General features: G+C 41.2%; 1 long non-coding RNA gene across 1 annotated transcript in view; it reads left to right on the top strand.

Moving 5' to 3' along the window:
• The first annotated feature begins 333 nt into the window (after positions 1 to 333).
• The window catches only part of LOC116449909, a 42,944-nt gene continuing 27,981 nt past the window's right edge, over positions 334 to 15,296 (top strand). The window contains exon 1 of the long non-coding RNA XR_004242581.1: positions 334 to 580. This is a non-coding gene — a long non-coding RNA (uncharacterized LOC116449909). The remainder of the gene's footprint in view (positions 581 to 15,296) is intronic.

The following is a 15,296-nucleotide window of genomic DNA, read 5'->3' as shown; positions in this document are numbered from 1 at the left end:
AAAGTACCTTTTTTGCTTTATTACTCAAGACAAGTTTATGTATTTGGGCTTGAAAATGAATGGGCCCTTCTTAAATACAACATCTGTGTATTTTAAAGCAAGCTAAGCCTTTCTGTGGGGATTATGCTAAATTGACACCCACAGAGATTACAGACTCCTCTTTTCATGTGGAGAGGATGTCATCCCACGTGTTTGTTTTTGTATGTGAGCATAACCCATGCTCCTGCAGTTCCTAAAATAGGTGGTTTTCTGGGGTTGGTTGAAGGATAATGTAGCCTGTGTTGCTGGAACTCCAGGTCTTCTGGTATTTTCATGCATGCCTCTGCACCTAAGCAGCCATGGACCTTTGTGTGTGTTATGTGCCAGACCTATCTGCGGCCCAGTTATCATGATCTGTGGTTGCAGGTATCCCTTAGTTACATCCACATGTGAGCCGGAGCCATACTCTGACTTGATGATCCTTGTGGGACCCTTCCAACCCAGAATATTTTATGACTCTATATAAAGATCAAGCACAGTGCTATGTTACCTTACCAGAACCCATGAAGCCTTTTGATAAGACAGAGCAAAACAGGAGGAGGTATGTGCTGCCCTTGCTGCTAAAGGATTTGTCATGGAACAAAATGTTTCTTTTCTCTGTATGACTGACATTTACTTTTTTAAAACTGTTTCTGTTTGAAAAGAATTTTTGCAACAAATTGTAAGTTTTAAAAAACGCTTGAGGTGATTAATTTTTTTCACTAGGAAAAATTTTGAGATATGTTCTGATGTTTCAAATTTGCAGGGCTGAAAAGCTTGTGGTTCTGACCCTTTAATTATGCTTTGGTTTTGTTTGGTATTGTCCCTGTTTTGCAGGTCTGTATACACAGGTATGTAAACAGAGTGGTCATCAGACAGATGGGCAGGAACTCCAGTGTTCACCATCTGAAGTCCCAGTCTCCAAGACCACTCTCTATTTTATGTTACACAGTGTTACCTGAAAAACAGAAGCAGGCATTGGATATAGCTGTGATGAAGATGAGCAATTCACATAAGAGAGTGTTTTGGAGACTAAGTTTTGGCATTTCCAATGCTCATATTTGCCTTTTTCTTAAATTATAAACCTGGACCTTCTACTAAATTAATTTATAATGAGGAATTTGCTTACAAGCTTGTTGCTGATTTAAAGTAATGACTTTGTGAGTGTATTTTTGGTCCTTTGTAGGATGCCTTTTAAGTACTGCCTGGCAGGCAAACAGCTACTGCAACCATATTCTTAAGAAGCAGATGCTCAGGTGTGCTCTGGTCAGGTAGAAGCAGCCTGTGATATAATTGGTGCATGTAGCTATACATGCCACATTCATTGTAAGATGTATTACCTTCTCTTTTCTTTATTGTTGATGTAATCTCTTGAGAAAAAAGGTCTGCTGGCTTTATTAATCTCCTGGCTAAATCAAGAGCCATGTTAAAATTGTAATCAAGTGTTTCCCCACCACCAGACTCTGTTTAACTAAGTAGCTCATGGGAGAGGTTTATTCCCCTTTTATAGTGAGTTCAAGTGAGACAAAGGATTTGTGTGGCCAAGGACTAAGTGGAAAAGGCCAAGCTAGTCTTCTATTATTGTGCCCCTCTTGAAACCAAAACCTCAAATGGTATATAAAATATTTCCCTTCTTGAATTCAGTAATTCACAAAGTTATTTCCCCAGTTTTCCTTTACCTCAGCACAGGGCATTTTACTTTTAAAGTAGAAAATGTTATTTGTATACTTCTGTGCTTTCCCTCCCTTTTGTTTAATGTTTTTTCCAGGGATTACAGAGTAAGCAAACTCTACAAAAGTAGTTTGAGAAAGTTTAAAGTGCATTAAACTCCCCCTCATTTATGAAGGAGAGGTGATTGAAGTGAAACATAGATATGTCTGGGGCTTACTCTTTCAGGGTTGATAATGAGATTCAAAACATGGGTAAGTTAATGCTCCTTAATTAGGCACCTGTTATGTTCCATTGTGATCAGTGCTTTATGGGACAAAAATGCCAAGTGGCAGTGACATTTTGTACAATTTTGAAAAGAACATTTCTGCTCACCCTTTGTATAAGAAATACAATGAGGCTGGCTTTAGTTTGCTAGTAGATATTTCAAAATCAGTTTGGGAAAAGTTATTCCATGAGGTAAAGATTCTGTTTGAAGTCGAAGCTGTTCATCTGAAGAAACATCCGTCACAAGACAAGAAAAGAATGATTTCTTTGTGACTGGGAAATCAATGAGACATCTGTTTTAATGTACAGGCCAGAAATAATGCAGTGAGTTCAAAAGGGAATCATAAAGAAGGCTGCTTTTTGTCTCTTCTCTCCAGAGTCTATATATGGCATTCAGCACAGTATTTTGTGTTAGCAGGACTTCTTAAGTTTGTGTCCTTAACTAAGTGGTTGAGGTAGACCTTTTGAGGACACTGATGTTTAGGGTTATATGAGCTACTGGGGATTTGTGTTTACTGACCTCATAAAAGAGCTCTATTTGGGCCTTGATTTTGTCCCTGTTTCCCAGACACAGATTGCTCAAACAGCTGATCCTGCCCCGTTCTCTGTGGGAAGCAGGAGCTGGAGGCTGTACAGTCTCTGGGATGCTTGGCAGGAGGTCGAAGCACCGACTCACGGTGGGCTTGCTCTTCCTGGAAATACTGTGCCTGGGCTGCAGGGTCCCCATTTGGAGGGGCAGTGGACACATGCAGACATCACTGCATGAGGTTTGATTGTGTCCATTTGTCCTGCTTGCTTCCTTTCTCTCTTCTGGAGCCCTCTCAAAATTTGTTGGGTCCCTGTCTCCTGTCTTTCAAGTGCATATGCAATGAATTTAGTTTTTCCCTTGCAGGGTCTTCCTTGCAGTCTTTTTGGCTTTCCTGAACAGTAATGGTGTGGGAAGCAGCCAAAAAAGGGTTACAACCACTATACGTCTGCTTACACTGGAAGGACCCTCCCCACAAAATCTAGATACCCTGAATGAGACCTAACCCCTTACTTGTAAGGATTTTTGAGGACGAGAAGAAACTAAACATTGAGGACTCAATTACCCCAAGGCACATGGTTTTGGTAGTGTTTTATAGTTCCTTGGTGTGTACATACTGTGTAAGATACAAGACCAAGAGGAACCCCCAGGCATTAGGTAATGGCCTTGTTAGAGCTCCACTGGTATCTGTAGTGTGGGGTCTCCTTATAGCAAAATTGGGCTCGCAGATGCCTTTTTCCAAAGGGAGGAGAGAATAGCAAGAGGATATGCGGCTCTGGCAATGTTTGAAATCTGAGATCAATGGTCACCCTGGAAACAGCATGTTGAAAGTCTGAAAAAACTCCTGGCAGTGCGTGGGTGGAGTAAAAAAAGTCCTTGGGTTTGTGTGTGCAATTCCAACAAGTTGTGCTCGGCAGGAGGGAAAACAGCTACTGAGGGGACACATGCACACGTTCTCTGGGGAGCCATCTTATCACCCCTGCACACAGAAAGCTGCTAAAAATGATGATGTTTAGGACATGCCTTCCCTTGGGAAGTGTCAGTGAAATGAATGCATTTTTGTTTCTGTCAGCACAGTCCCATGGAAAAGAGTCTGTGGAGAGATGCACAGAACAATAAAACAAATAGTCAAAGGTGGGAGAGCTGTGCCCTACCAAAGGCAGAAAAAAAGCCGTGCTGCTCCCACTGAAGAAGATGTTTGCATTGCAAGTCCAGCCAGGCTGGTGACAGACCAGGGTCCCAAACCTCCTCAATCCCTGATGTCATATATGGAGGAATGATGCAATCTGATGTTTATGGATTGCCTGTTGAAGCAGACCCATGGGAGTCTCCCCATGAGCAGGAGTGGCATGGCCATGCCTCACGTACACACAGCTCAATGGCCTGACTTCTGCTCCCACAGGACAGCTGGTGGTGACACTTCCCTGCTGCACTGTTCAGCCTCCAGTGAGATGGAGTTCAGTGGTTTCCCGAGCTAGCAATGAGTATCTTGACATCGGACAGCTCATAAAAAACTTTTCTTCTATGATTTGGTCTAATTACGTCTTTTAACAATGTGAACTTTGACATCCACAATGCTTTCTGACTATGATTCCCCATTTTAAGCATATAATGCTTTAAAATACACCCTTCCTTTATGTACTTTGTACCACCTGGCAATTCCTTTCGATGCTTTTACTTCCTATATAATTTGGTATAATGAAGTCTTTGCTCATATCCTCCTTCTCACTCACTAGGTGAAGAGTCCTAGTCTTTTAAATCAATTTTTTCACAGAAGTTGCTTCATGATTTTTGTCATCCTTCTTGTCTTTTTGTGGGCCTTTTCTAGCTATGTTATATCCATTTTGTGATGGTGGGTTGAAAACTATATTCAGTATGCAGCAGGTAGGTGCACATAGACTAATGCAATTGTTTTGATGTCTACTCCTTACCTGACAAATTCTGGCATTTGACTTGCTTTTTTGATGGTTATGGGGCAGTCAGGTAAATGGAATTACCTAGTGTGATCCTAAAATCTTGTCTCTAAGGGGCAATAGTGAGGTTTAAGTTAGGATTTGTTTAGTACATACACATTTATTTACACTGAACTTCATTTGCCATTCTGCCTTTGGTGAGATACTTCCTGGAAATCCAAAATTATCAGATCAATTTGATCTCCTCTGGTCCACACTTGTTGAATCCTTCCAGGAGCTGCATCAGCATAGTGATCTGACTTCCATCTACAAAAGCTGCATGGAGTCTTCTCAGCACATTGTGTTTATTTCTGTGCTCCCATAATTATATAATTTAGAATAATTTTTACCAATTTACATGTGGTGCTGTGCAAAGGAAGTTCCACAGTATTAAAATGTAGTGACTTTCCTTTCCAGGACTGGTTACAGGAAGCTCTGTGGATGACAGGGAAATCACACTATTCAAAGGAACCTGCTGAATTTCCATGCGTGTAAAGAAAATCACATTTTTTCCACTTTTTAGTCTTCACTCACCATTGCTATTAGATGGGGTGTGGGTGGACCCTACCATAATTTTCCTATTTTTGTTGTATTGACGAGCAGCCTTGCTGGAGCAGGCACTGAAGATTGGAGTCCTGTGTGTGTTACTTGTGAATACATCCCATGAAGTTTTTCTACTCTTTAGCCTTTAATGGAAGTAAATACTGGAAATGAGACCAGTGCTGAAATATTAGCTGAAAAATGCAAGAATTGAGGGGAGATTTAAGTCTTGCAGAACAAACTTGCAATTTCTAGTGTTCACTGGGTTGTTTCCTGCAGGGACTCAATAAATAAATAGAAAAAAAATACCCCTCTGGAAAATTAAAACCAGTTACTGTTTCTTGTTTCACTGTTTCCATACCCTGTCATGATTAAAAAGTAGCATCTTGCCTTGATTTGCCATCTTTTTGGAAAAAAAAAGTTTAACCAAAGAATTTTCCCAGACTTGTGGACTCCCTTAAAACATAATCTTTATTTGGCTTTGCTTTTTCCGTGGACCTGGATAAAATATAGACTTCACTAAGAAGAGTCTGTTTATTTGGTACCTCAGAGACTTCTTTGACATGTGTGAAAATGTCCTCTGTGCCAAGGATGCACAAGCCTATGTGGAGATGAAATAAACAGGGAAAAAAAAGTAATCTGAGTGCTTTAAACCTGTGAGAAAGAATGATGTGCACAGGAACATTAGCACTGAGTTTGATATATCAGCTTGTGCTCTGAACATTACAGAATAGGTGCAATGCAATTTATTTTCCTGCTATTTGTTCTTTATTGCTTGGTGAATCTGTCAGCTAGGAAAGATAGAATAAATCTGATACTAAATTTAAAATGCATGGAAAACACTCACTTTCACACTTTGTGGAAATATATATATAGATATATATATATAGATAGATATATATCTATATATATATATCAAGACCTTCTTTTATTTATGCATAAACTAATCCCACTGAATTCCAAGTACCTCATGTGAGTAAAGAGAGAGATATATATATATACACATTTGCAAAATTCAGACTTAAGGGCTGTGGAACCTAATATTTTCATGTATGTCCTGTTTGTGTTGTTTCTTTTTGTTTAACAAATCATAATCTATTATTTATATTCTGTGAGAGACTATATTTGCATTCCCCCCCAGCACATTTTATTGACTGTGGTGATTGTTTTAAGGAAAGCATTATATTCCCTTATTTTTCTATGGAATTTGGCTTAGCTGGAGCATCTGGTTTCAAGTGAAGTGTTTTCCTACCTACTTTTCCATCTGAGCTGACCAAGGTGTAAAAAAGTTAGAAGCTGGGTTCAATCATACAATGGGTCAAAACCTTGAATAAGGCAAAAGTTGTGACTTTTGACCATGGAGTCCTTTGTTTAAGCCTTAGTTGGCAAAATGTATCTGAAAACCTATGATCTGAGGTGAATCCAAAGTAGTTTTGAGCACAGGTCTGGGTGACTTTGATTAGATGTCTGTAACTATCTCTAGGCCAGCAGATTTTGATCCCTGCTCAAAATAGAGGTGATTTATCTATATCTAATTCAAACATGGTACTTCTGCATGCACTTTGTTTTATTTGAGAATGAAAACCCTCGTGGGTAAAAGTAAAGGTAAACTTTACATCAACTTTTCTCAGGGTTTCTTGGCAGAGACCTCAGAAAGAAATTCTTTCTATGGAAATGTTCTCACCTGCCTCCCTAAGTTACAGGGTTAATAGGATGTGTGAGCTTTGTGGAGAGTACGAGATCTTCATATTTGCTTATGGAGGGTTTCACCAGGATTGTGGTGGCATCCTTTTTTTTTATAAAGTTAGAACTCTTTATTCAATAGGAAAGTTTTACAGAACTAAGCAGCAGTTAAACTACTGGGATTCCGCTGAAACTTTTTTTGCATTCAAATTTAGAAAAAAGCTGGAAAAACCCCCCACTCTAACTGTAGAAACAAACAAAGGCATGAAAACAACTTACAGTAAAATTTACTTTCTGGATTAACTTTCTAGGCTTTTAGAATCATTAAGCATCCTTTACAGTAAGAAAAAGTCAATTTTCTGATATAATCTGTGTGAGGGTATGCAGCTTCTTCATTTTGAAACCTGAATGTTTTGGTTGAACATCTACAGAAACAGAATCACAGAATGCTGGTGTGGGAAGTGCCCTTTAAAGATCATCCAGTCCAACCTCCTTGCTGTGGGTACAAACATCTTTCATTCGATCAGGTTGTTCAAGGTTGCTTCTTGAACACTTCCAGGGTGGGGCATCCACAACTTCTCTGAGCTATGAGTTCCAGGGTCTCAACACCCTCATAATAAAGAATTTCTTCCTTACACTGAATGTAAATCTACCTTCTGGTTTAAAACCATTTCCCCTTGTCCTGTCATTACAGATCCTCTCCATCTTTCTTGAAAGGCTACAATAGTTGGTTCCTCTCTACTCATATCCAAACTTTCCATGTTGTTTACAATCTTTCCTTCTCTGGCAGTAGCTGTGATGCCTTTTCCTGGTCTTAAAATCAAGTCATACACGGTTAGAAGGGGAAAAGGGATTTTACCTTGGTATTTATTTTAAGGATCTTTAGATGCACACAACCAGGTCAAATGCACCGAAATGCACACCACCATGCCCCCCAAAAGATCAGGTATAACATTATAGGTTTTACTAATTAGCATATCTAGCAAAAATTCCCCAATGAGAGGCTGCAATGAGCCCCCCTCCCCAAGGAGCCATCCCCTGGATGGTTCTATCTTCATTTATAGAATGTGTTCTGGAGAGGACCTTGGTGTCTGGGGCACACTGATCCCTAGCTATGAAGCTTCTAAAATGTTTAGTCTCTTAGCTTGACAAACAAGTCCAAGAATGTAGGCAAAAAGCACTAAGAATACAGAAGTTGTAAAAAAGGTATAACAGGGGTATAAAATAAAAGGCAAAAAATCTTCATGGCATCAGCTGTTTTCCCTTCTCCAGACTTTGCTGTCAGAAGTGCCCCGTACACAATGGGGTGTGGTGCCATGTGCTCCACAAACAGCACAAAAGCAACAAAGTGTGTTGCCCTCCACTAATTGTCCTCTCTGTTGGATGCCAGCATGTGCACATAACATCATAGCACTTTCCAAGTTCTCAGATGATCCCTGGTATAGAGGTCCGTTTTCAACCCATGTGTTTATTTGTAGGAGTGGAGTCTCCTAAGGAGCTTGATAGTAATTCCTTCTGGCCTTTGTTTTATAGAAAAACACTTGCAACAAATGAACTTTTACTCTTGGAAAGCATATGTTTTGCCATCTTCAGTCTATCCTATTCTTGCACTGCACACTCGTGTGACTCTATAGGGGAGATGTCTTTTAGTCAGTGGAAAATAGTATTAATAAATGAATGATCTATAAATAAACAAATGGGGACTGCCTAAAGAGGAGTGAAGCTGTTTAAATTAGTACATCACCAGAGTAGCAGAATTGTTTCTGGGAATAACCCCCTATTACAAAACACTTAACTTTTTCCACATTTCAACTTCTGGGTACAATAGCCCTTTAACACAAATTTTAGTCCAAAATACAGCGTGAACTCATGTGGCTTCATCTAAAGTGCTGTGGAATTATATTGCTTCATGGTTTTTCTTTTTGTAAATTGTTATTTCTTACCATGTGGGCACTATAGAATGCATTTCAAATTTATTTATTCGAACTGAAATAAAAAAGTGGAAAATTCCTCCCAGCAGAGACTAGCACTGGGGCTTCACAGAGAAAGTCTTGATCATGTTGAATTAATGTCTTGTGGATTTAAAAAAAAATTAATTCAGGTGGCTGACCTAGTATGTATGTTATTCTGGCTGAAGTTAGTCACTTTGAAAGATTACTGATTATATAGTCGAGCCTGCAGGTCTTAAGAAAAATTCTTGGCATGAAATGCAGAAAAACAACTTTATAGATTACATGTCTCCCTTATACATACTGTACCACATAAAAAAAAAATCAATTCTGTACCTATTAATTTGGCCTGAGGTAGACCTCAGTTTGGCAGCTTACCCCATCTAATTTGCCAGCTTTATAACATGCTGGGTTTAGTTACATTCTCAGTGGTGAGGATGACTATTTTTTAGGAGGAATAGAAAGGTACTGGACTAGAATAGACTTTCTATGTCTGCTGCCTCTTGTAATCAATTATTAGCAAGTTTGGGATTATGGTCAGGGTACTGTTTATCTCTTTTAGAAAAATATTTCTAATTTACAGCTAGGATGTATTCGTGATTATTTATACCTTTTGCTGTTATGCTGATCTTGTCTGGCAGTGTAAGTACCTTTTATCAGGATCTGCATTTGGTGTTCCCTGCTGTTTCTTACAGATAACGTTGTATCTGCTTTCAGCCTCCTTTTTGCAGGGTGTATAAGTCAAATTGGTTTAGCTTAATCCATTTTAGGAATCCACACCTGTTACAGTTTGTGTTTTCATGCATGACTGGGTCCGAATGATATTACAGAGGCGGTTTCATTAAAGTGTTTTATAATGAAATCTGTATTCCTGCGGAGTAGGAAAATAATTTTGTCTCCGTATATATCAGGACCACATTTTTCTTTTACAGTGACATCATAGGCGCGGTTCTTGCTCTTCCTGTTACTGATTGACTCATTGTTTTTTCTGCTCCTCATCAAACTAGTGAAACCCCAGACTATGACAAAAAATCTTAGGGATTTCTAGCTTACTGACCTTATGCTTGGCACTGCTGAAAGCTGACTGATTTCCAGAGCTCCATGCCTCGAGGTCATCTGGTTCTTCTCAATGTCCAGACAGAGAAAAACTGAGAAATTCCTTCCCTGTGCCCTGTCCCCCCACCTCAAAAAATGTTATTACCTTCAGGGGTGGATATCCATGGACCTGCCCTTTCTGCCAGTGGCAGCTTCCAGCAGCACGCTGGGACACACATTAAATACGTGCATTGCAGGTGGTGCACAAGTCAGTTTTTAGGTTACCCACCCTATGGCACCCTGTTCTCTTGATTCTGATTATGAATCAGGGGCATGAGCAAAAATACATAGGTTCCTGAAGAGCTCCAAGGAACCTCCCCCCTCAGACCAATTGTTTGCTGTCAGCACATCCTTCCCCGTAGTTACTTTTTTACCATCTTACAATTGTTGAATTCAATTCCCATTTTCTACGTCATAGTCTTTTCCCATATGACACTGTAGAAAGAACTTTAATGAAGTCCAGATATAGGAAAACTGGTCCATTTCTCTCGTCTGGAAACCTATTATTCTGAAAAGTTCAACTTTTGGTAAACCCATCTTACTTTATACCCCCAGTTTTACTCTTTCTTTCCTGGGTTTAATGTCTGTGTTGACTTCAAAGAGTATTTTAAAACTGTGGATGAAGATCTGCAGTTCAATGGCTTTTAATTTTAAAAATTACTATTTCTCTTTTCTTATAGACAAAGTTTTCTGTCAGGTATTTGCCAAAAAAGTAGATTTAGTATGTCTTGTTTTGAATTAGATGGCAAATAGATCGAAATGGCAAAATAACCACAGAATCTCAAAGCAGAATAATACTTCCCCAGTACAGAAACCACGAACAGACAAGTGAATTCTGGTCTTAGGAAGGGACTTGGAGAGCCTCACAACATTGACTATTCCTATAATAATCCATATGCAGACATACACTTATTAAATTGAGGCCTAACAACAATCTAATTCTGTGCAAACCTTATATGATAAACAAAACAAAGAGTGAGTAGGCAGACATTGTTTGCGGAGCCTGGGAGATGACATCCTTCAGCAAACTTCCTGCTGATATCAATGAAGTTGAGTTTGACACAAGTCAGAAAGCACTCATCAACCCTGAGGAATTGTTATATGTGTAGTCAGGAGATCTGTGTGTCCTCTTGTATGTTCCTTTAATATTCCCACCCTCTTTGAACCCATTAGCCTGTTTCAACCAAACTTGGAAAGGCAGTAGTAATCAGAAAGCTTTTACAGCTCTTAAGGTTTAAACAGATAGAGGAGAGAGAAATATTAACGTTGACACTTAGAGAGAGGCCAGAGTAAGCACTGGTACCATAGGCAAAGATGTCTTAAATCCCCAGCACTGGGAAGAGTTTCAAGAGGACCTTGAATCCAGACAAGGAGGAATCAAAAAGGGAGCTCATGTATCATTAGTCTAGTTTAAAACTGTTGACAGGGCCTGACTTTTGCTTTTAGCTTTGGGCATTCCCTGTCCTGTACAGATACCTCCTGTCAAGTGACCATGTTTGAGAAAGACCCTATTCAGAGTCATGGGATTGCAGGTTTTTGCACAGTAAGTGTCTCAAGTTTCTCTGGTATGGCTGAGAGCAACAGCTCAGATGATAGCTGAGCTATGACTGAGAAACCAAAAAAGATCCTCTTATTGTTGGGGTCCCTCCCCCGCCGTGTAGCCCTGGGAGAGGGGCCCTGAGGGCACAGACACGGGGCTTCCCTGTCCCTGCTCAGCCTCATTCCCGTTGGTTGGTTTGTGTTCCCTGCGCGGGCAGAAGGACCCTCGGTCCCGTGACTGGAACAGTTCCTCGGCAGAGCCCCGGCCATGCGGCTGGAGAAATAAACATCTCTGAAACAGCTATCAAGAATCTGTCTGTCCATATATATTTCCTTTCCACGGGACTCCTGGTTTGATATATGCGTGTTGCAGTATCCCCACTGCAACAAATGGTGGAGAATTGTGAGCAGAACGATCCCCGATCCCTAAGCGACTGATTTGTGTGAGTAAACCCTGGAAACTTTGGATTCCTCTTCTTGGTTTTGCTTTGCTATTCCGTATCTAAACTATGGAGGAACAGTGGGAAGACTCTTGGCTCTCCGAGCCGCATATGGACATTTATCTTAAACTTAAAATGATTCTTGAACAACGATTTGTAAATTTTAGCTTGATTCAAGCTCAGAAAGAACTGAAACACTTCCTGGCATGGTTGTTTAAGAACTTTTTCTATGTTTCTTGGGATTTAATTCTTACCAAGGGCTTTTGGAAAACCGTTTGGACACAGTTAATATTTGAGTCAAAATATATGCCGATGGAAGAATATTTTCGTGAATATTATTTAGTTACCGAGACTGTTGAGCAATGTCAGCTGTGTCCTGGCGAAGGGAAGCCTGGCTCAGGGACCGTGCAGCCCAGGCCACGTGCACCGAGCGCTCTCCGAGCAGCAGCGAGGCAGTTCCCGCGCGCGGGCGGAGCCACGCGAGCCGCAGTGTCGGTGGCGGAGCGAGGAGCGGCGGGACCCGGCAGTGCCCGCCCGGCCCCGCGCAGCGCGTGGTGGAGCGAGCCCCGTGAACGCCCGACCGAGAGGGGTGGCGCACGGGCGGCGGCTGGCGGCGGTGGCGGTGGAACGGAGCCGCGCCCAGCCGAAACGCGCGCTGGAGCAGGGCGCGGGGGGATCGTCGCCCGGGGGCCCGGCCGAGACGTGGATGCAGCGCCCGGCATCGGCAGCGAAGCTGCGACCAGAGGAGGCGACGCGCGGAGAACTGAGCGGCGCGGCCCGGCCCGGCCCGCGCAGCCCCAAACGCGACCCCGGGAAGAGCGCGCAGGCACCAGCAGCCCCGACAATTCCAACACGGGAGCGACCGAAGGAGAGAGCAAAGACGCAGCGAGACAGAAAACAGCAGCCACTCGGAAAAAGGAAAAGATCATAGAAACTAAGATCTTAGGGATAGTAAAATGGTATAATGTTAAGCAAAATTATGGTTTTATAACAAGGTGTGACAACCAGCAAGACATATTCGTGCATAGAACTGCTATTAAAAAGAATAACCCTGAAAAATGCATCCCAGGCTTGGGAGATGGAGAGGTAGTAGAATTCAAAATTATACGAGGTAGAAAACGGTTACAAGCATCGCAGGTCACTGGGCCTGATGGTGTTCCTGTAAAAGGCAGTATATATGCAAAAAATCGTAGTCATGTTAGACAGTATCTCTATTGTAAGTCCCCCCTACAGTCTCCCTTTCCTAATCCCACCTTTCCCTTTTACCCTATGTCCTATTACCCCCAGTGTATTCCCAATCCGTTTTTTTCATCCATGGTTTCCCTCACAAAACCATGCTTTTGCCAGTTGTTTCCCCAAAAAATCCCTTTCCAATGCCGAGTGGGGGATGAAAAGGGGAAGGGAAGAAGTTAAACCCTCTCCTGCCTCAGTTTCCCCACAAAGCATGCTCAGAGAGTCCTGTCTCCCTTCTGTCAGCCCTAAGATGTTCCAGAGAATCTGTTTGGACATTTAAAGACTCAGGAGGGTGGCTTGTTTTGTTTTGAAACTGTTCTTGTTATGTTTATCCAGTTGTTTTCATTCTCCTTTTATTAAAATAAAACGGGTGAGGTGTTGGGGTCCCTCCCCTGCCGTGTAGCCCTGGGAGAGGGGCCCTGAGGGCACAGACACGGGGTTTCCCTGTCCCTGCTCAGCCTCGTTCCCATTGGTTGGTTTGTGTTCCCTGCGCGGGCAGAAGGACCCTTGGTCCCGTGACTGGAACAGTTCCTCGGCAGAGCCCCGGCCATGCGGCTGGAGAAATAAACATCTCTGAAACAGCTATCAAGAATCTGTCTGTCCATATATATTTCCTTTCCACGGGACTCCTGGTTTGATATATGCGTGTTGCAGTATCCCCACTGCAACATCTTATGGCTTTCAAATCTGTCTTTGACATGGTCCAGATGATTCAACTGGTTAACTTAATTCTGCTGTTTTTCCATGTGCAGCTATGCACTAGACCACTTGTCTCACAGATAAAATCATGAATATCTTCATCTTTATCAGCTGCCAAGTTTTCCTCCATGCTTGAGTGGTCATACTCACAACAGAATATGAGGTCAAATTTTCTGGTTTTCACTGCTTCATGACTAGAATATGCAAGACATTTAGAAAAAAAAAAGTGCTTTTCTTCATTGTAATCTAGACATAGGATTTTTCTTTTCTTATTCTTCCCAAGATGGATAGATTTTCCATGTCTGTTGTCTCTGTCAATGGCACTTATTATTGAGCATTTAATATCTTCTTTTCCTACCTAGCATGTCATAATCCATGTTATCAGACATTTGTCAGGAGGGTTGGTTAGCTACCCATAAGCTTCCCATAAGCTTCTTATCTTTCTCCTCATTCATTTTTCTTCATTCGTGTTTTGCTTAAATTTTTCCTTACTGTAGTCAAAAACTCTGTAATGACTGTGATTTGTGACTGAGAGATCTCTGCCATTACTTTTGAATGAGTAAGTCTGTAGAACTGTAGTTCTGATTGGAGGGAGGAAAGTAAAGGAGTGATTGGGTTAACCAAGGAGATGCTTGGAGAATGGGTTTAGAGAAATGGCCTGAGGAAATGGGATTGAGTTCATTAATTTCAAGTTCAGTACAGTAGTATCTGCTATTATAAATCTGGGGTAGTACAGTTAAGCAAGAGCTACACAAACAGAAAAAGAACAACTGTTCTTGCTGAAAAGTATCTAAGGATTGTTTTGTGTCATGATTTGAATAGAAAGTTGTGATTGCCATGGTTTTTTTTTTAAAAAAAGATGTACTTTGATTTGTAAACTAGTTTTTGCCTGCAAGATGTGTGAAGAAAGTTCCTGCTCTGTTCCAAAATGATTGGGATTCAGCTGGAGTACAGTGTCTGGCTTGGGGCACTTCAACTAAACAAAAATGTCAGGGGTTCAGAAAAATAGAAACAAAATTTTAAAATGGCTGAACTAAGAGAAATACTGTAATATAGGAACCAAAAAGAAAGTTCAAACACTGGGCTTACTTAGCTTGAGAGGAGCTGGGATTGCAGTTTCCAAGTGTTTAAGTGACTAGTGCCATAGAAAAAGGAGTAACTCTTTCGCCAGGTCTCTGGTGAATAAGGGTGATTTTCAAAGGTTTTAAAACTGCAGCAAAAAGGTGCAGGGCAGGTTCTAGAAAAAAATTCTAGCAGAAAGACAGTGAAGTACTAGAATTAATTGGCTAGGGAGCACTAGGCTGAAGTCTGGAGCAAGAATAGCTCAGACAAACATCAGTAAGGAATGACAGCGCAAGGGTCTTGGGGGCAGAAGGTGAACCTCATTATCTCCTGAGGTCCCTTTTGGGACTGTTTTCTCAGTCATTGTGGTTCTCCTGTCTTATAAATCATTACTAGCTCTTAATATAGTCCTCTGTAACTGTACTGATGTTTCTATTGCTGGAGTTAAATGGGTATCTTAAGAAGACAGCTGGTTTAGTTAAATATGCCTCCAATTCTAGCTTAAAAGTTGTTGGAGTTCACAGAAAGAGTATAATCTTGACAAACATGATATGGGCTGAGTACAAAATGCATTTTGATGCTGAAGCACGTAAGAGTTGTGTGGCATATTCTGACTGATCTGCAC

The sequence above is a fragment of the Corvus moneduloides genome, chromosome 1 (assembly GCF_009650955.1).
Source record: "Corvus moneduloides isolate bCorMon1 chromosome 1, bCorMon1.pri, whole genome shotgun sequence".
In the NCBI taxonomy this organism is placed as follows: Eukaryota; Metazoa; Chordata; class Aves; order Passeriformes; family Corvidae; genus Corvus; species Corvus moneduloides.
The sequence above is the reverse complement of the archived record's forward strand: the minus strand, read 5'-3'. Positions and strand labels throughout refer to the sequence as shown.